Below are 19,858 nucleotides of genomic sequence, written 5' to 3'. Positions count from 1 at the left end.
ATTTATAACTTACTCACTGACTGACAAGATTCTGAATGTTCCATTCTTGTTGAATCCCTCTGTACGGTTGCAAAAATTCGGGGTATCTCTTAAGAGTTCAGGTTGGAATCTCCCTATTGTTGAAATACAACCCCATTGTCTTAATTTATACTCTCAATGCTTTGATACCATTCTAGAGAACCAGATGCAGGTGTTTCCACAACGTTTATGTAGAAGCCACCATTGTCATGAGTGGGGAGTAGCATAAGAGAATGCTCATCCTGGAATCTGCCACCGGTAATGGTTATTGTCATGTAGGACTAAACACTTATCCTAGCAACATTCCTCCAGTTTCAGATAATAAAGCTCAGCTATTGAGAGCCTATTTTTTTAGCTTATGTAAAACTGAACACGAAGCATCTGCAAGTGCTTCAATGATTTTTTTGCACTAAATTGGCTATCCATCCATTTAATAAATATGAAATATTTATGAATGTATGAGCCACTGTGTTAGATGCTGAGGTTATAGTAAAAAGTTAGGGAAGAGGATCTGATTTTAGCTCAGATTCCAAAAGGAAGTTCACTATAAGGAATCAAAAAGACATAGTGCATAGAGAGCCCTGGGGAATATGGAGACAATTGCAGCACAGGGCTCAGGTAAGAGAGAGACCCATCTGCAAGGTTGCATAGCCTTTCAAGGGGTGAACATTTAAGTTTAGATTCATGGTTTCAAATCTTGACCATGCATCAGAACCCATAGAGGGCTTGTTTAAACAGATGGCTGGGCTTCACCCCAGAATTTCTGATTTTAAAGGTCTGAGGTCAAGCCAGGGAATTTGCATTTCTAACAAATTTCTAGGTAGTACTAACACTTGGTTTGGGGATTGCACTTTGAGAACCACTGTTCCATAAAAATTGCTAGTAAAAATAGGAAAATTAAGGACATTGGAAAATGCATTAAGATAAGCATAACAATATGAGGCAAGTTCAAGAGATAGAGACAGAGACAACTCCCAGAGGGGAGAGTTCAGGCCGGAGGCTGTCACTTGCCCACACTTCCTAACCCTCATTAGAAAATTCTTTAATGAGAGGAATCGGAGACTGACACCTGACTCTCTTGCTGTCCTTGTGGCCTATTTTGTATATGCACATTTATTCATATAATGTGTGTTTTGCTCTTGCTGTTGCGGCAGATTCTTGAACAGTTCATATCGGTTCTTCTCATACAAGACAGCCAGCCTTTGCCGCCCACTTCCCACCTGGTGGTAGTGATGAGTTTTGCATTTCAGGGCCAGAACAAGTTGCCAGGTGCCTGGGAGACAACTTCACTGCCAAGACTTTTATTTAACAGTTCAGACCTTTTTAGAGGTAATTAAGATTAAATGAAGTCATACAGGTGGGCCTTGCTTGAATAGGACTGGTGTCCTTATAAGACAAGAAGAGACACCAGGGACGCGCATGTGCGTAGGAAAGGCCATGTGAGCACATGGCGAGAAGGCAGCACTCTACGAGCCAAGGGGAGAGGCCTCAGGTGAGACCAAGCCCGCGGGCACCTTGATGTTGGACTTCAGCTTCCAGAACTGTGAGAAAATGAATCTCTGTTGTTTAAGCCATGTAGACTGTGGTATTAAATGTTTCGTTATGGTGGCCCGAACAGAGTTACACAGGGTCCAACCAGGGTGAGAGGGCGAGCTTCCTGAAGCTGGTGATGAAGATGGGTGAAGAAGGGGGTTCTACCACTGGAGACTTGTCCGGCTCGTCATCCAGCAGGTGACAGGACCTCTAAAGAGGTGAAGTGTCCCGGGAAATGAGCGGTCACAGGAGACTGACCCATAGACTAGAACGAGTGCTTCCGTGGACCAAACGCTTCAGACCTACCTCCTGTTTCCTGATGATTCATAAGCCCCAAAGGTTCTGGCACAATCCTACAGAGAAGAAGCCATCCTCCAAACACACTGTAGGTTGAATGTCTCAACATTTTAACCAGTGGGGGCTTGGAGCAGACTGGATCTAATTTCTTAAAAATAGTATGCCACTTCTTGCCCTGAAGTCGTGAAGCAAATTCATGTCTACTACCCAATGTAGAAGTAAATAATAGGCTGAGCTTACAATACTTTTAAAAACTTTCTATTAATGGAAAAATTTTAATATATACCTAGATAATAGAAAGAATGACTCCCTATATATATCCATCACCCTGCTTCAACTATACCAACTTACAGCCATCTTTGTAATCTATTCTCCCACCCCACTTAACTCAGGATTATTTTGAAACAGTCCCCAGACATCACAGCCTTCTATCCATAATACTTCAATGTCCATTTCTAAATCCACTACCACTACCACACCTAAAAAAACTAACAGAAATTCCTTAATTTCATCAAATATTCAGTATCCAAATGTCCCTGTCTCCTAAGTGTGTGTGTTTTTTTAACAATATGTTTGAATCAAGATCTAAATAAGTTTAACACACTGTAATTGATTGATACATCTTTCTTTTTTTTTTTTTTTTAAGTCAGGATTGTCCCAGATATGGCCAGAAGCAGCCTCTTCAGCTGGCTCCTGAATGTTTTTGCCATGACAGTCATGCAGTAGGCTTTGACAGTTCTTTTGTTTTCTGGCATGATAAGTACCAGGATCATTTGTTCATTTCCCACCCACTGTAGCCCTGGAGTCAGCCATTTCCCTGGGACTCGGGGTTTTTTTTCATGGGAAATGGTATTTTGTGACCACAATGTGGTGCTAGAGTTGCTCAGTGCTACACAGTTGGTCGTTTTTCTCAGTCTTTTCAGTGTAAAGAGGGGTTTTTTTTTAATGGTAGAAAATTCATCATGAATTTATCCTAAAATTCAGGATGATGGAATTTTTCTTTAACCTCTTACAGTCTCATCATCTGGACCATCTATATCGCCTTGCTCCCATCCTAAAGGTCGCTGTTTAGCAATTTAAGGTTTGTTTTGGAGTGAGGTTTGTTTTGTGTTTTTTTTTTTCTTTTGTCCTTAGAGTGGTTATTCCACCACCTTGGTATTTCATTTTGCTTTAGATTTCTAGAGATGCCTTTTTAAATTTAACTTTGTTTCATAATTATATAAAATATTACCTTGTTCTGAAGTCAAATCTACAAAACATCTAGTCAGAGAATTCAGGCTTCCCTCCCTCCAGCAGTGACCTCCCTACCTTTGTAACTATTTTTATTAGTACTTTGTTTATCCTTCCATTTTAAAAAATATAAACACATGTGTTTGCATATTTGTATTCACCACTTGCTGACCTCCTGGTTAAAATATGAATCAAGGTTTGTATAATTAAAAAACCATGGTGTTTCAGAGTGCCATGTTTTTCCTAGAATCCTTCAGTGCCTTCAGAAAAAGGTTTCTTCATCTTATCTTCCAAATCTTCCAGCCTTTCACTGATATCACCTATAAAATGCAATCTATTTTTCTTTGCAACATCCCTTGTAGACCACTTCAGCTTCCTGCTCTAGCCTGGATCGGTTGCTATCTAGGACTGCTGGCCAGATCTCATTCTGGGACTTTCCTTCACTGATCACTACTACTTCCCCTACCTGGGTTAGATTTGAAATGCTTTCTGGATTTCACTTCCTTCTCTTTTTTGTTTTCCTTCCTTATTTTCTTGAAGCACATCCTTGAGTAACTTCCTTAGAAAGGGTTATGTGGTTTCAGAAGAGCTGGAGTATTAAAAAGAAATAACAATAATAATTTTTTTTTAGAGGGTTATGTGGGAGGAAAATGTTAGGTCCTGTCTTTCTGAAAATATCTACATTTATTCCATCTCTCATAACTGATAGTTTGCCTGGGAATAGGGACTTATGATAGTAACATAAGTTTCCCTCAGAATTGTGAAGCTATTGTTTCACTGTCTTCTATGATTTGATTGTTGCTGATTTGAGGACGTGTATCAGAATGACTCTCATTGCTTGGTACTTGGAAGTTTCCCCCTCTGAAAGCATCTAGTATTTTTCTCTTGTCTTTGGTTTTCTGAATGCTTTCATTTCATTTTGGATTCATTTATTGGATTTTTTTTCAATTATCCTAGTTGACATTTAGTAGCTGCTTTCAATCTGAACTCTGGTGATCTACTGTTTTGTTCACTCCTTTCACTAACTCTGACATTGCAGGATCCTCTGTTAGTTGGATGTGCTGCCTGGTGGGTTGACTGTGTCTCATTTTTTTCTTTATCTTTTTTATTAAAGTTTATGACATTGTCATTCTGCTTACTTACTGAAAAATATTGACTTTGACTTTCAGCCTGTTTACCAATTTGTTTTTTCATTTTGGCAATCATATTTCTGTTTTTTTAAGCTCAGGTAAAGGCATCAGGTGATAATGAAATCACATGTTCCAGACCAATGAGAACAATTAGAAATGCTGTTGAAACACACACACACACACACACACACACACACACACCCTTATTTGAAAGCATTGGAGAGCTATTCATGCAAATAGGACTTAAAGGGCCATGATGCTAGAGAGAACAGGCACAGAAGTGAGCCAATATTCTGTAGTGCTTTTGCCCTTGAGAGGTTTGCTAAAATTAGCAGAAAATAGCAGCTAATAGGCTGGGAACTTCAGCCTTCAGCAGTCTCATAGTAACTGAGGAGACAAAATGTAGATGTCAGGGCTACCAGAGAAGCCAAGACTTAACAGTCTAAGAGCTCAGGGAAGGAGAAGCCAGTTGAGGTGAACCAAAGCTTTGTTCCACTTTTTTCCTCATTCAATTGCTGATGCATAAGCAGCATGGACTTAAGAAGCTGGAGAATGAAGTGGAGCTTTTGGTAGTCTCATAAGTCCGGGGAAGCAAAACTTTTAGTAGCCCACTAAGAAGGAGAGCTGTGGTGAACACCCCAGGCTTCCTATTAGTGTCATGAATGGGGTGCACCCTAGGATTGAGGGTAAACCAGCAAAAGACTAGCCCACCCCCCAAATTAAAACCCAATTTTGAATCAACTCAATCTCAGGCTAGGTGAGGTGATCCAACCCTACCCTAACTGCCTGCCAGAAGGCAAAATAGGTTCTCTGTGGAAGAAGATAACATAGTGAACCTCAAGTTATGTCTATAATTTTTCATACACAATGTCCAGCATGCAATAAAATATTATCAGGCCATCCCAAGGAATGGTAAAAATAAGCCAGTACAAAAATACTATAGAAAGAAACCTGCAGATGATGCAGATATTGCAGTTGCATTGGATCATTTAATAAAATGTTCAAAAAAGAAAAGATTGAAAATTTCTGCAGAGAATTGAAATCAATGGAATAGAATCAAATGGAAATTTAATAATAGAAACTACTGTTAAAAACTTCATGGATGGCCGGGCGCGGTGGCTCACACCTGTAATCCTAGCACTCTGGGAGGCCGAGGTGGGCGGATTGTTTGAGCTCAGGAGTTCGAAGCCAGCCTGAGCAAGAGCGAGACTCCGTCTCTACTAAAAATAGAAAGAAATTAATCGAACAACTAAAAATATATAGAAAAAATTAGCCGGGCATGGCGGCACATGCCTGTCGTCCCAGCCACTCAGGAGGCTGAGGCAGGAGGATCACTTGAACCCAGGAGTTTGAGGTTGCTGTGAGCTAGGCTGACGCCACGGCACTCTAGCCTGGGCAACAGAGTGAGACTCTGTCTCAAAAAAAAAAAAAAACTTCATGGATGTGAAAAGACAACCCACAGAATGGAAGAAAATATTTGCAAATCATTTATCTGATAAGGGGTTATTATCCAGACTATGCAAAGAACTTTTATAACTCAACTACAGAAAACAAACAACCTGACTAAAAGATGGGCCATGGACTTGAATAGATATTTCTGCAAATAAGTTACACAAATGTCTAAAAAAGCACAGGAAAAGATGTTCGACATCACTAGTCATTATGGAAATGAAAGTTAAAGCCACAATGAAATAGCACTTTGCACTCAATAGGATGGCCATTATTAAAACAAGCAAAACAGAAAATAACACATTTTGGCAAGGATATGGAGAAACTGGATCACTTGTGCCCTGGTGGTGAGAATGTAAAACAGTTCAGCCACTAAAGAAAACAGTGTGGTGGTTCTTTTAAAAAGTAAGCACCTAATTAGCATATGATCCAGCAATTCCACTTCTGGGTATATACCCAAAAGGACCGAAAGCAAGATCTCAAAGAGGTATTTGTACACCCATGTTCTTGGAAGCATTATTCACAATAGCCAAAAGGTGGAAGCAACCCAAGTGTCCATCAACAGATGAATAAATAAACAAAATGTAGTATATCCATACAATGGAATATTATTCAGCCTTAAAAAGGAAGGAAATTCTGGCACATGTTACAACATGGATCAATCTTAAGGACATTATAGTAAGTTAAATAAGCCAGTTACAAAAAGACAACTAATGTATGATTTCACTTATACCCAATGTAGTCAAATTCATAAAGGCAGAAAGTAGAGTGATGGCTATCAGGAGCTGGGGGAGGAGAGAATGGAGAGTTGTCTAATGGTTATAGAGTTTCAGTTTTAGAACATGAAAAGAGTTCTGGAGATTGGTTGCACAACAATGTGAAAGTACTTAACACTATTGAACACTTAAAAATGTTTAAGATTATAAATTAAAAATAAAAATATTTTCATTTTAAAAATAAAATAACTACAAATAAAAAATTTAAAAAGCGAACCCCACAGATGGAGTTAACAGTAGGTTAGATACAGCAAAATAGAGGATTAGTGAGCTGGAAGATAGGTCAATAGAAAATATCCAGGATGAATCACAGAAAAGAAGAGTGGAAAATACAGAAAAGAGCATAAAAGACACACGGGACATACTCCAAAAATCTAACATTTGTGGAAACTGAAGTCCCAAAAGAAAAGGAAAATGCAAATGGGGCAGAAGCTCTATTTGAAGAGATTTCAGGCAGTGATTTTTCTAAATTAATAAAAGACATTAAGCGACAAATTCAAGAAGTTCTTCAATCCCCAAGTAGGAGGATAAACAAGAAAGAACACATTGGAATATGATTAAAAACCTGCTGAAAATCAGATAAAGAGAAAAATCTTAAAAGTAGCTAGAAGAGCGCGGTGGCTCACGCCTGTAATCCTAGCACTCTGGGAGGCCGAGGGGGGCGGATTGTTTAAGCTCAGGAGTTTGAAACCAGCTTGAGCAAGAGTGAGACCCTGTCTCTACTAAAAAATAGAAAGAAATTAACTGGACAACTAAAAATACATAGAAAAAATTAGCCGGGCATGGTGACACATGCCTGTAGGCTGAGGCAGAAGGATTGCTTGAGCCCAGGAGTTTGAGGTTGCTGTCAGCTAGGCTGATGCCACAGCACTCTAGCCTGGGCAACAGAGTGAGACTCTGTCTCAAAAAAAAAAAAAAAAAGAAGTATCTAGAAGAAAAAGATAGATTATAGTCTATCCTCAGTATCCACTGATTCCACATTTGTGAAGTTGCTTATATGCTAAAATGTATTTGTAACTTAGAAATCAATACTTGTGGTGCTTTCATGGTCATTCACAGACATGTGCAAAGCAGTAAAAAATTTGGGTTGCCTGACACCCCTGAACCCCTTGCTACCATTGATCTTTTTACTGTATACAGTTTTGCCTTTTCCAGAGTGTCATAGACTTGAAATCATACAAGTTGTAGTATTTTCAGAATGGCTTCCTTTTCTTAGCAATTTTAGGTTCCTCCATGTCTTTTTGTGGCTTGATAGCTCATTTCTTCTCATCTGTAGTCAGACACGTTATCCATTGTGTCACTGGCCCCTCACATCTCATTTCTTTTTATTGACGAGTAATATTCCATTGTATGGATGTACCACCAATTCTTTATCCATTCCTCTCTTGAAGGACAATTGGATTGTTTCCAATTTTTGGCAATTATGAATAAAGCAGCTATGAACATTTGTGTGTGTGGATTTTTGTATGGACACATGTTTTCAACTCCCTTAAGTAAATACCAAGGAGTGCGATTGCTGGATTTTATGGTAAGTGTAGGTTTAGTTTTATTAAAAAAAAAAAAAAAAAACCACCAAACTATTTTCCAAAGTGAGGACACCATTTTGCATTCTCACCTACAATGAATGAAAGTTCCTGTTGCTCCGGATCCTCATCAGCATTCGGTCTTGTCAAAGTTTTGGATTTTAGCCATTTTAATAGATGTGTGGTAGTATCTCGTTGTTAATACTATTGTGCTTTTAATTTGGGGTTCCACGTATTTATTTTTTGTATATGGAAATGTGATTAATCATTGTGTGTTTATCTTATAACCTGCAACTTTTTTTTGTTGTTGTTGTTATTTTTAAATCTTGCAACCTTTCTGAACTCACTACTTCCAGGAAATTTTAGTGTAGATTCATTGTGGTTTCTATGTAGACCACTATGCCATCTGCAAATAGGGGCAGTTTTATTTGTTCCTTTTGAATCTGTATACCTTTTATTTCTTTTTACAGCCTTATTGCAGAGGTTAGAATTTTACTACTGTGTTGAATAAGAGAAGTGACAGTGGATATCCTGTCTTACCCCTAATCTTAAGGGAAACCATTCAGCCTTTTACCGTTAAGTGTGATACTGTTAGTAGTGTTTTTTGTAGATATTCTTCATCAAGTTTAATTAGTTTTTCTCTATTCCCTATCTTACTGAAAATTTTTATCACAAGTGGGTATTGCTAAAACAATGTTTAGAGAAACAAATTGTATAATATTAATGCTTATATTAGAAAAAAGTTTCCTGCACTCAGTTGAACTAGAAATATTACAGCAAATGAAACTGAAAGCATGCAAAAGGAAAGAAATAATGATAGAAACAGAAATCAGTGAAATGGGAACAGCAAAAGAATAGGAAAAAATAAACAGCTGGTTTCTTGGGAAAAAATTAATAAAATTGATAGACTGCTAGCTGCACTGACCAAGAAAAAAAGAGAGAAGATACAAATTACCAATGTCAAGAAATGGAGAGGGGGTATCACTACAGACCTTATGGACATTAGAAGCATAATAAGCGAATCCTAGAACCAAAATATATGACCATAAATTTTACAACTTAGATGAGGTGGACCAATTTTTGAAAGACAAAAACTACCAATACGCACAAAGGAATATAACCTGAATTGTCCTACATCCACTAAATAAATTGAATTTTTAGTTAAAAACCTTCCCACAAACCAGAACAACCACTAAGAAAACTATACAAAGCGATACCCTCAAAACACTATAAATAAGTCAAGAAAGATAGAATCCCAAAAAACAAACAAACAAACAAAACTTGTAACCCACATAAAGACAAAAGAGAAATAGGAATGAGAAACAGGAAACACAAACACTGAGTGATAATATGACAAACAAATCCCTAACATCAATGACTACCTTACATATAAATCATTTTGTTGCACCAATTAAAAGATAGGGATTGGTAGAGTGAATAAAAAACCATGACTTAACTACAGTTGACCCTTGAACAACACAAGTTTAAACTGTGTGGGTCCACATGTATATGGATTTTTTTCAATAAAAGTTACACCAAATATGCCTCCCTCTCTCCTGCCTCTGCTTCCACCTCCTTCACCTATTCTATCTCTGCCATTTTCTTCTCTGTAGCTTACTTTATTCTAAGAATACAGCATACGCTACACATAGCATACAAAATATGTGTTAATCAACTGTTCAGGTTATTGGTAAGGCTTTGGTCAACAGTAAGCTATTAGAAGTTACAATAAGTTTTGGGGGAGTCAAACATTCTATGTGATTTTCAACTGTGTGTGGCTTGGCGCCCTTAACCCATATATTGTTCAAGAGTCAACTGTATATACTGTTTGAAAGAACACTTTAAATGCATTGAAAATGGCAGGTTGAAAGTAAAAGAATGGAAAAAGATATAAATGCAAATATTAATCAAAGAAGGACTAATTATGTTAGTATCAGATAAAACAGGCTTCAGAGCAGAGTTGCTAGGGACAAAGATTAAGCACATTACATAATGATACGTGGATCAACCCACCTGGAAGACAAATGATCCTAATCGTGTATCTGCATTGAAAATCTAGAGCCTCAAAATACCTGAAGCAAAATAGTAGACCTGAGAAATGTAGAGAAATAGACAAATACACAATTACAATTGGGAATTTCAACACCCCTCACCTCAGAAATTGATATAACTAATATCAATTAGTTAATCAAAAAAGATATAGAATAACAAAACATCATCAATCAATAAGATCTAATCAATATGTATAGAACAATCCAGCCAATAACAGCTGGACACACAATCTTATCAAATGCCCAGGGAACACTCACCAAGATAGATCATATCCTGGACTGTAAAATTAATTTCAACAAATTTAAAAGAAATCATACAGAGTATGTTTCTGACCATGATAAAATCAAACTAGAATCAATAACAGAAGAGAATAGAAAAATCTCAAAACATTTGGAGATTAAACAAAACATTTCTAAATAATCCAGCAATCAAAGACGGAGTCCAACAGAAACTTTTTTAAAAAATACATTGAGCAAAATCAAAATGAACATATAAAACATCTAAATATGTGGAGCACAGTTAAAGCAGTGCTGGGAGGGAAACCTGTAGTGCTAAATGCGTACATTGATAAGGAAGAAAGATTTCAAATCAATGATCTAAGTTGTTACCTCAAGAAAGTATAAATAGAAGAACAAAGTAAACCCAAGGCAAGCAGAAGAAAGAGAATAATAAAAATAAGACAAGAAATCAATGACATTGAAAACAATAGGGAAAATCAATGCAACAAAACTGGTTCTTTGAAAAGATCAATAACATTGACATGCCTTTAGCAAAACTGAAAACAAAAGATAACACAAGTTACCAATATCAAAAATAAACAGGGTGGTGCGCACCTGTATCCCAGCTACTCGGGAGACTGAGGCAGGAGGATTGTTTGAGCCCAGGAGTTTTTTGAGGTTGCTGTGAGCTGTGATGACTCTACTGTACTCTAGGCTGGGAAACAGGGAGATCCTGTCTCAAATAAATAGATAGATAGATAGATAGATAGATAGCTATCACTATAGATCAAGCAGCGAGTAACATAATGAGAAGAGAATATTAAGAAAAATTCTACACATATTAATTCAACATTTTAGATAAAGTGAACCAATTCCTTGAAAAACACAATTTACTAAAATCTCACCAAGTAGGAAATAGATCATTTGAATAGCCTTATAACTAATAATTAAATTGGATTCATCATTAAAAAATTCCTAGAACTAATAAATGAGATCAGCAAGGTCACAGCATATAGGATCAACACACAAAAGTCAAATGTGTCTTCATATACTAGCAGTGAGCATATGGAATCCAAAATAAAAGCAATACCATCTATAATCTCTCAAAAAAAATAGTAATATTTAGGTATAAATCTGATAATTCCTGTAGAGAATGTATGCTGAAAACCATCAAGTGCTAATGAAAGAAATCAAGAAGGTCTAAGTAAATGAGAGATATACCATGTTCATGAGTTGAGAGCATCAGTGTAGTAAAGATGTCAGTTCTCCTTAAATTTCCTTATGGGTTTAATGCATTGTATCAAAATCTCAAGATGTTTTTGTGGATATAGACAAGCTTATTATAAAATGTATATGGAAAGGCAAAGGACCTAGAACAGGTAAAAACAGTTTGGGGAAAAAAAAAGTATGAAGTGGAAAGTATCACTCTACCTAATTTTAAGAGTTTGTATATAGCTATAGTCATCAAGACACTGTGGTGTTGACAGAGGAACAGATCAGTGGAACAGGATAGAGAACCAAGAAATCGAATCACACAATTATAATCACCCAACCTGTTTCTGACAAATGTGCAAAAACAATGCAATGGAGGAAAAATAGCCTCTTTCAATGAATGGTGCTGGAGAAACTGGACATTCATAGGTGAAAACAAACTCAACAAACGTTACTTATACAAAATTAAACTTAAAATGTATTGTGAATGTGTATGTTAAACATAATATAATAACACGTTTAGAAGAAAACATGAGAAAAAATCTGGGACCTAGGGCTAGATGAAGAGTTCTTAGACATAACACCAAAAGCACGATCTATTAAAAAAACTGATAGGCCGGGCGCGGTGGCTCATGCCTGTAATCCTAGCACTCTGGGAGGCCGAAGTGGGCAGATCATTTGAGCTCAGGAGTTTGAAACCAGCCTGAGCAAGAGCGAGACCCCATCTCTACTAAAAATAATAGAAAGAAATTAATCGGACAACTAAAAATATAATCATGGGTTTGGCAAAGATATTTAAAGTAGAGCACAAAATTATAAAAGAAAAATACACTGAACTTCATCAACACTAAAAAATTTTGCTCTTCAAGGGACCTTCTTATGGAGAATACAAGCTTCAGAATGGGAGATAATATTTGTAAACCATATATCAGACAGGGCAACACAGTGAGACTCTGTCTCAAAAAAAAAAAAAAAAAAAACTGATAAATTGAACTTCATCAACACTAAAAACTTTTGCTCTTCAAGGGACCTTCTTATGGAGAATACAAGCTTCAGAATGGGAGATAATATTTGTAAACCATATATCAGACACAGAACTCATATCTAGAATACATAAAAGAACAGTAAAACACCTATCATCCAATTAGAAAATGGGCAAAAGACATGAAGAGTCATCTCACCAAAGAAGATAAATGCATGACAAATAAGCACGTGAACTGATGGTCAACATCTTTAGCCACTAGGAGACACAAATTAAAACCATAATGATATATCGCTACACATCTGTTAGGACTAAAATACAAAATAATGACAATATCAAGTGCTGATAAGAATATGGAGACACTGATCTCTCACATATTCCTGGTAGGAATGTAATGTGGTTATAGCCACTCTGGAAAATAGCTTGGCGATTTCTTAAGAAAACATACACACGCACAAAAACTCATATGTGAATGTTCATAGGAGGTTTATAATAGCCCAAAATAGGAAACAACCCAAATGTCCTTCAGTGGGTGAATGGTTGAACTGTGGTGCGTACCACGAAGTGCTCATCAGCAACGAAAAGGAAGACTACTGACGCACGCAACAACTTGTATGGATCGCAGGGACATTACACCAAGCGAAAAAAAGCTAGTCTCAAAAGATTACATACTCTATGATTCCATTTATCTAACAATTTTGAAATGACAAAATTCTATAAATAGAAATCAGAACAATGTGTGCCAGGGTCTTGAGGGGTGTGGATGTGACCATAAAGGATCATGAGACATCTTTATGGTGCTGGCACAGTTCTTGTTTCTTGATTGTGGTGGTGGTTACATGAATCTACGCATGTAACAAAACTCACAGAACTATACACACACACCGCACACACAAGTAAGTGCGTGTGCAACTATGGAATCTCTGTAAATTCTGTGGATTGTACCAATGTCACTCTCCCACTTTGGTATTGTATTATAATTAGGTGAGATGTTACCAATTAAGAAAACTGACTTGATGGGTACAGGGGTCCCCTCTGCTATTTTTGCAACCTCCTGTGAATCTATAATTATTTCAAAATAGAAAGTAGTTAAATTATATTTCTATTCAGCAGCAAAAATTCCAAACTAAAAAATTTATACTGTTTACAACGGCTTTTAAAAATCAAAGTTGTAGGACTAATTCTAATGAAAAACACGAAAGTCCTCTACACAGAAAACTTCTAAAGAATTTAAAGAAGAACTAAACAAATGTAGGGATATGCTATGTTTATTGACTGGAAAATTTAAAAAGATGTCAGTTTACTCCAAATTGATCTATATTATATGGATTTAATGGAATCCCAATCAAAATCCCAGTAAGCTTTTTTTTTTTCTGCAAGTGACAAACTGACTCCAAAATATACATTGAGATGCAGATAGGAACATTCAAGATAGTGAACAAGAAGAGCTGGAGTATTTCCACTCCATATATCAAGACTTATTATAAAGTGACGTGTGATACTCTTGCAAGAAAAGCCAATTAGATCAAAGACGTAACATAAAAGTCAGAAATAAACTCAAACATGCACGGACACTTAAATTTATGACAAAGGCCCAGAGCAGTGGGGAAGAGAGTTCTTTTCAGTAACTGGAACTTGGTCGCTTTTATATCCATATGTGAGAAAACATTCACCCCTACCGCACATGGTACACAAAATTAACATTCTAATGTGAGAGGTAAAACAATAACAGCCCTAAATTGTAATATAAAAGAATGTATTTTGAGTTCGGAAAAGGTAAAGATTCCTTCAATAAGGTACAAAAAACATTATATAATGTTTCTTTTAGCTCATTACAGGTTTTTATGTATTTTTCATAGTGTCCTCTTCTTGTATTATGGACGTAATACCTTCTCCATGGTGGTATAAATTAGACACTTTAACTTACGTTTTGTGATTTTTCCAGGTTTGCTTTTTTGTTTGTTTACTTTTTCACACTCCTGATGTCCACATTTGTCTGACGATACTAGGCTTTCCTGGGATGGCTGCTAGGTGGCTGGTGTAAGTTTCCCCTGCTGTTGTAGGTGGGTTTGTCTGCTCATTAGGTCTGGGTGCGGAAGCCGATGGGAGCTCTGCGTGCTCGGCTGGGTGACAGCCCCTTGGCTGGGGATCTCTAAGCGCCAGGATTCCTATATTGCTAGCTCGTCTCCACCCAACGGGGTCCATTGCGCTAGAGGAGAGCTCTCCGACTTCTTTGCCTGGTGATGAACACCGGACTGCCGGGCCCTTGGAACCCACCATCTCTGGGTCTGCGCCCCTGAGCTTCTCTAGGCGGGTCTCCTCTCCTGCCCCGCAGCTCCCTCTGCTGTGCGGCCTTGTCTCTGGCTTCCCCCTCAGCCTCTTCCAGCATCGTACATCGTACTCTCATCCATGGTTCTCCTCCCAGAAGTGTGTTAGAATCTTTCATCCACCAAAGACCACGCCCTCTATTGTTCATGTGTGTGTGTGTGTGTGTGTGTGTATGCATATATGTATATATGTATTTAATAATAGTGGAGAAAAATAAATGTTTTCAGTCTAAACCCTCTAACACTTTTAACTTAGCTGAACCTCACGTTTGCCAAAATTATAGTGTCCTATTAACTTCCAAATGAAATATAGATTTAGAAACAGTGTTATATAGAGATTTGAGGGGATTGTGGGAAGGTTGATCAACCTGACTGCAAGAATAAAAATTCTGTGTCCTTTATGAAGAAAACCAGGTCAGCACCCCCGCACGCAGGATTCCTTATTGTACTACCAGTTTCAGTCCTGCAGTCCAGGCCGCCCCTCCCCGGGCTCACACGCCCTGGGGTGTGACATCTTAGCAACAGACTGCTTTTCTCAGTGGTAAAGCGAATCCAGAACTGCTTCAGGGAAAAGAGTTTTCCACCAGTGGTATTCCTACAACTGCATTCTCTTTGGGGCAGGAAGACCGGTTAGGCTTCAGAACTTTCCCAGAAGATTGCCAACGCACCTGTTCGCTCATCACTTCTGTCTGTCTCTCTGCCCTGAGCTGGGCCCTCCTCAGAGCGAATGATCTCAGCCTGCCAGCCACGCGACTCCGGCTGCAACCCAAGGCTGAGGAGACACTGCCTGAAGGAACAGCATCTAAAGCAACGTTTCCCAAACACTGTTCTGTGGAACACCAGTTCTTTCAGATGTTAATAGATCTTCACCTGCAGAAGTCCCATGATGATCCAAATGCGCAATTGCATATCAAACTGCCTGAAAAGAAAAGCGTCATAGAAATCAACCTGTTTTACCTGGTTGAAACCGGCCTTTCCCAATACTGTTTGACCCAGGAAGCTTTATTGAGGAGTTTTTACCAGAAGCGCACACAAAATCCACTTTACACCACGCTGCTGGGAAAAAAATCATCTCATGATACTCATTGTCTGAAACACTCCACATAACAAGTGTCTCAGAATGTGTGCGAAGGGCTGGGTGGGAGCTGGCACTTTCTCCCTTTCTGATGAAACAACCATGTAACTCGTTCCCCTTTTTATTCCAGGAAACTCTGAGTCAAACTTGATACTCAGTCACAGCAAAGAATCCATCTCTATCATGAGCATATTGACTTTCTTCCTCTTCCCATATCCTCATTGTTTTTATTTTATTTAACCTTCTGTGTAAATTCACACCTAACAGGTATAATGTATGGGACCTGGGTGATGGACACACTTATAACTTTGGCTCGAACTGTACAAAAGTAATTCATGTAACCAACACGTTTGTACTCCCGTAATATCTTGCGAAAAACAAGACAAAACAAAACCTTCCGTTACTACGACCTTTGATAAACCACTTCCAAAACGTTTCAGGAACAATCTGAGTGTGTTTCAAGGGGAAAACGTGGCTAAGAAGACCTGACCCAGCTATGACAGTTAGTGTTGACATAAGGTGATGTAATAGCTACGGTCACCAGGGTCAGCAATACGATCAGGGCCTAAGCTCACATTGTGACAAGTTCCCCAGACCTCAAGCCATTGTTATATGGGCTTCAATTTTTTTTAAAAAAAGGCTTTAAAAAATAATTACTACCGCATTCCTTGTGTCCTGGTGAAGCATTTGCCCATCTAATCTCTAGCTGCATGTAGGCCTATTTCATAGTAAAATCATATAGTAATTATACAAATGATAGATTATTTTGATACATCTACTTTGTGTCTTGCTTTGAAATTTTGTTAGATGAATGTCCAAAAGGGAGACTATCGGGTGAGTGGCATCGACTCTTTGTAACTCTCCGTGTGGATACAGTATTGAGGTTTGTGTTTGCCTGTTTTATCTTAAATGCAGGAGTTGGTAAATTCCATCTTTTTAGTTTAGGCTCATGATCCTAATTTATACAAATTTTCCTGCTTCTGAGCCTTGTCGTCCAACAGATTAACTTTTGCTTTGTGCCGTTTGCATGTTTGAGAAATAAATACATTCTTTTAGTTTTGAGCCTGAAATGAGACCATGTAAGAGAGGATCAAGGACGTGGCTCCCTGACACCCCAGAAGCCCCTTCCTCACTGTCTGGTGGGTGAAAATCTATCTGAGGGGCACATCATCAAGTCCACATGTCTGCAACCTGTCTCAAAGGAGTAAATAAGAGACTTTGTCCGATACCTTGCCGAGTGGACAGGACACACTTGGCCCATCCTGGGGCCCAGTCACAAAGCAAGGAGGCTAGTGGGAGCCCAGGCTGGGATACCGGTGCTCGATGATCTATCACGATGTGTCAGGTGAAGCTGCCAATTTAAAAGGAAGATGTTCTTACCTCAGGAGGTCTCCTAACACCCCAGGATGTAAATAGAATCTTGGATTCATATGTGTGTGTGTGTGTGTGTGTGTGTATTTGTGTTTTATTCATCAGGAGTTTATTTTCATATATGGCGTGAGATAGGGGATCAAGCTTCCCCCTACTCCAGATGATGGGCAGCTGTGCTAGCACCTTCCTTTACCAATAGTTTGGATCATATCTTTAATATTAATTTTGAAATATTTCCACCAATATTCATAAACGGTATTGGTCTATCCTTTGTTTTCATCATTGTTATTATTGTTATAAAACTTTGTATTAAAGTGATGCTAGCTTTGAAAAGTGAATTGAGGATATTGTCACGTTTCTAGCGTTTGGCATAGATTAAATGACACTGGAAATAACAGAGAGCGGGACTCAGTTGTGAAACCATCTGGTCCCACGTGACCTTTTCGATGGCGTACTTTTTGCTCCTCTCTTCAGGCTCATCTGTGGTGACTGGTCTATTCAAGTTTTCTACTTCTTGGTTTAATTCTGTTAATTTACATTTTGCATGGAAGCCACCTGTTTCCAAGTATGTTGCCACAGTGTTATGAGTAGTATTGTTCCACAGCAGTCTCGCTTGTCCCTGTATCTGGGAGTATTTGACTTTCTCATTCTACTCACGTACACTTTTGCTGTGTTTTATTTCTGCCTTTATTTGTCTCACAAGAAGTTTACCTGCATTAGTAACATTGGTCATTTCAGTGAAATGTTTGGATTTGTTTATCCTTTCTACTATGTTTCATATTTTTTTTTTTGTTTGGGTTCTTTTTTTTGTTTTTTTTTTTTGAAACAGAGTCTCAATCTGTTGCCCAAGCTAGAGTGCGGTGGCGTCAGCCTAGTTCACAGCAACCTCAAACTCCTGGGCTCAAGCCATCCTCCTGCCTCAGCCTCCCGAGTAGCTGGGGCTACAGGCATGTGCCACCATGCCCGGCTAATTTTTTTCTATATATTTTTAGTTGCCTGGCTAATTTCTTTCTATTTTTAGTAGAGATTGGGTCTCGCTCTTGCTCAGGCTGGTCTTGAACTCCTGACCTCAAGCACTCCTCCCGCCTCAGCCTCCTAGAGTGCTAGGATTACAGGAATGAGCCTGGCCCCCATCTCGCTTTTTACTTTACAAAACTACAACTCTGGTTATACGAAACTCTCCTCCCGTGCACCTGTGCACTTGACAATGAGTGCAGAAAAACCCATATCTGAGCTGATTGGTGTCCCTTTGAATTCTGCCCACAAGCCTCTATAAACCCTGACTGCCGCCCGGGTTTGCCGTACTACCTGTTCTTCGCCCCGTCCCCTCCACTCCCAGCCCTCACTTCTCACTTCTGGTCAATTGTCCACAGTGGGGACGTTTCCGCTTCGGTTGAAACTGGTACATTGAGTTCCCGGTTTGTAATAGCGTTCACTTCTGGAGCACTTAGAGCATCTTACGCAATTTGATTTTGCCACTGCTATGGTCTGAATGTTTGTGTCTCCCTCAAATTCACGTTGAAATCCTTGCCCTCAAGGTGATGGTATTATGAGGTGGGGCCTTTGGGAGGTGATTAGGTCATGAGGGTGGAGCCCTGACGAATGGGATTAGTGTCCTTACAAAAGGGGCTCAAGGGAGCTTGTTTGCTCTTTCTGCCGCTTAAGGACACAATGAGAAAGTGCTGTCTCTGAAGCAGGAGGCGGGCCCTCAGCAGACACCCAGTGTGCCTGTGCCTTGATCTTAGACTTCCAGCCTCCGGAACTGTGAAAAATACATTCGTGTTGTTTATAAGCCACCCGGTCTATAGTGTTTTGTTACAGCAGCCGGAATGGGCTAAGACAGCCCCCAAACACCGAAGGGGCCTGAGATGAGCAAAGTGCTTAACCCGTGTAGATGCTTATTTGATTTGAACAATAAAATGTATTTAGAAAATTTCTGTGTGAGACAACATTCCTGATAGGATCATTCCTGGGCACCTGCTCTAGGCTTCAAGGTGATCGGTCACAGTGTCTGTCTCCAGATTGCATTTGTACAGTTTTCAGGGAAAGTTTCACGTGGCCAATGTGTGGGGAGCAAACTGACTAGCGGGGGCTGCCCTGCCCCACCAGGGAGAATGACTAGGGTGCGGGGCAAATTAACTCCGCCACACAGGTGCTCCAGTAAGTGGAATGTACTTTGGGAATCCCGGAAACACAGTCGAGGGGTGAAATACTTCTCCCATTCTCTCTCGGGGAAAGGAAAGTCCAGCCTTGGAATGTCTGGCTTCTCAGAACTGTTAGTTCATGCTCACGGACCAATGACTGTCACAGGGGAATTTTTCTTTGGACTCTTTGCTGCTTCCCTAATTCCACCACGGCAGGCCGCTCCCATGCAGCAGGGAATGCCTGTTTGTTAACAGCTCAGGTGTCTGGGAAACGGTTCCCGGGGAGTGAACCGCCAGACCACCTTCGGCAAAAACGGCAAAACGAGTCAGGGACTTGTGAAAAGCAGGTTTCAAAGGGCAATCCCAGGGAGCCTGGAACCTTCTCACTGGGCGGTGGCCTGGCCTTGGAGCTGGTTCTGCGGAACGAGCTCTGCGGAGGGAGCAAAGCCCCTGGCCTCCAACGGGCAGAGCGCAAGCCGAGGCGGGGACACTGTGGCAGGTGGACCCGGCTCCGGCGTTAG

The 19,858-nt window shown here is 39.3% G+C and overlaps 1 pseudogene across 1 annotated transcript in view; it reads left to right on the top strand.

Moving 5' to 3' along the window:
- LOC105808264 overlaps positions 1-19,858 on the top strand; it is a 27,252-nt pseudogene extending 7,394 nt beyond the window's left edge. Inside the window, exon 4 of the transcript XR_001137376.1 lies at positions 19,593-19,858. The product of XR_001137376.1 is annotated as an uncharacterized LOC105808264 (transcript). The remainder of the gene's footprint in view (positions 1-19,592) is intronic.

This window comes from Propithecus coquereli, unplaced genomic scaffold (genome assembly GCF_000956105.1).
Source record: "Propithecus coquereli isolate 6110/MARCELLA unplaced genomic scaffold, Pcoq_1.0 Scaffold171, whole genome shotgun sequence".
In the NCBI taxonomy this organism is placed as follows: Eukaryota; Metazoa; Chordata; class Mammalia; order Primates; family Indriidae; genus Propithecus; species Propithecus coquereli.
The sequence above is the reverse complement of the archived record's forward strand: the minus strand, read 5'-3'. Positions and strand labels throughout refer to the sequence as shown.